Genomic DNA, 2,672 nt, shown 5'->3' on the forward strand with positions numbered 1-2,672 from the left:
CATTCAGAGTGTTAATTGTCATAGTTCCTTAGGAATAACAGTTCACTTGGGAATTTCCCACTTAAATTGTTTTCAGTCTTAGGCCCTATAGTTAGTTCTTCCCATCCCAAATGTGTCCTAAAATAACCTCATCCATCCCAAGAGCCACAGATACTTCTTTGATTCTTTTCAGGACACTGTGAAAACCTTTTGAAAAAGTTAACAGTATTAGTATTTCTCTTCAATCATTAATGAATAAAGTTTATTCCCCTGAGTGAGGCATACTAAAAAAGAATTACTGCATTAAAGAAAATGATTTCTGACTATTAATCCACTGGCTTCTCCTTTTTTCAGTTCTATAATAGTAATAAAAATGTAATGCAGATCAAGTCCATAATCTACCACCTTTGTATCTTTTCTTCTATTGTTATAAGTGACAAAAATAACTGTTTTGTAATAATGAAAGTTAAACATACTGTATGCAATCATAATTTTTTCTATTTAGAATATCTTTAACCAATCTCACAATGGGGTCATGGTCTCTAGCAAAGCCTATTCTCATGTATAAAGAAATATCTGTGAGCCTCTGAAAAAAAGCCAGGCATTCTACCCTTTTAAACAAAAAAATATACAGTTATTTTAAAAGCCTTCTAATAATTAAAATAAAGATGTAAAGGACCAATTTCATTAGGTTTCTTAAAGAGGTATGCTCATTGTGCTGAATTAAACTTATAATTGTTCATGGGATATTTGCATATGAGAATTATCTGCACTCCTCAAAACAGTGGGATGGAATTGAAATTTTCTTTTCAATATATTTGAATGCATCTACATATGCATAGTAAATTGGAGAAACATGGTTATTATATAAAATAACAGCTGCCACATTCTGAAATATTCTGAATATAGAGGCAAAGGGTATTAAAATGAAATTATGCATCTCTCTGATTCAATGTTTCAGTTATAATTTTTAAGTTTAAACTGTAGATCATACAGCATCTAGAACTGAGGAGAAAGATATTAAATATGCAAACCATCTGATTCCTTTAGTTAAAATAGTAATGAGTGAATCATGTGGGTTGATGTCCTAAATCCTTGCCCAAATACATAAATTTTTACAGAAAACCTGAAGGTTTCAGTCCAATTGTTTTCAATGTGCTTTTATAAACATGGCTCTGCAAAAGCATCTAAGTCTGTCTGCTTTCTATGAACATTTCATTATGGCATCAGCATCCCTCTAGATAATTCCATTATTTTTTCTCATAAGTTTTATTATCTAAATGCATAATTTTAACTAAATCATAAGGTGACAATAGTATTAAAATATTAAAAATATATTTGTGTTGACCTCCACTTTATTTTCCCCTTCAAATTCGGCCCACATCTGATGGAATTCAGCATCAGTACAAATTGCAGGCTGGATATAGTCCATAATGTCAATATGGATATCACTGAGGACCACACAATTTCTGTCACTTGCTGCTCCAGAGACATCATAAACTATATTAGCAAAAATATTTCCATTTTCTGTTGATGCTACTTTGACATTAGCTTTAACATTTGCAAAATCATGAGGAGCAAGGGTTAAAGGAGATGGCTTTTCCACAAGTTTCAGATCCCCTAGAATAGCTAACTCTAAAATGCAGTTCTGTAAAGTATCACTGGTTTCATTCACAAGTACATCTAGAACAATATCATATTGCTGACATGAACATAAGCTTCTGCACATACAGGATCTGATAAACCTGTCAACTGGGTGACCTTGTTAAGTTTAGATGCTAGGGGATCTGCTGCCTCTTTCCTCTGTGTGTTACCCATAGCTGCCAGCAAACTAAGCTGAAATTGATCTTCCTTGATCTTAGTAGTTAGTTGTGTTAAGGAAATGGGGTCATCAGGCTGTACTGCCATATTCCTTTTTTCAGATTATTTCTTCTGGAATAATTTCTCTTCTTCGAGGGTAGCAGAAAACATGTGACAAAGGCACTCTCTGCATTCCTTATTGAAAATGTCATTCATTAAATGTGAAAGTTCAGACAAGACCTTGAGGCACAAGGAAATTCAGTCCATTTATCATCATCTGTAATTGGCTTCATAGGAAGAGAAGATTTTCCTAAATGGAGAATAGTGGCCATGAGTAACATAGGCTCAGCAACAAAAGAGTTTTGTTTCTTCTTCTCCTGAACCAAAGCTACATAGCACAAGGCAACCTCGGTCAAAGTTGTGGCAAGGGAGGCAACAAAGAAACCTCCATCCAAAAGGAATCCTCTCAGGGGAGGTCTGTCTTCCTATTTCTTGGTGGGTCTAGAACTGCTAAGGGTACTCTGAATTGCATAAATGCCCACTTCAGTTACCAGTTGCTGAACTGGCCCCACAATTATTTCTTCTTCGGGTTTTTAATTCACCAGCTTCTTTCTTTATTTCTGACTCCACAATAGGGCCGAATTTGAATGGGAAAACAAAGTAACAGTCAGCGCAAATATAATTGATTTAAATGAATATTTACAACATATATTAAAGTCACTAACATGAAATGCTTCACTGTAGAGAAGGCCTTTTCTGGTTACTGTTGCTTTATGGCAGCCAATCTCTATGCCCGTTCTATATTTGGAGATGCACTTGCAAATTTCAGCATTGAGAAGCCAATTCACCAGGGACCAGAAGCCCCTGGTACTGGTCACATAAGAATTCATGCA

At 34.9% G+C, this 2,672-nt stretch overlaps 1 pseudogene; it reads right to left on the reverse strand.

Annotated features, from left to right (window-relative positions):
- Positions 1 to 1,297: 1,297 nt before the first annotated feature.
- Positions 1,298 to 2,421, reverse strand: LOC101419506 (coatomer subunit beta pseudogene; annotated as a pseudogene).
- Between the last annotated feature and the right edge of the window lie 251 nt (positions 2,422 to 2,672).

Source organism: Dasypus novemcinctus, chromosome 4 (assembly GCF_030445035.2).
Source record: "Dasypus novemcinctus isolate mDasNov1 chromosome 4, mDasNov1.1.hap2, whole genome shotgun sequence".
In the NCBI taxonomy this organism is placed as follows: Eukaryota; Metazoa; Chordata; class Mammalia; order Cingulata; family Dasypodidae; genus Dasypus; species Dasypus novemcinctus.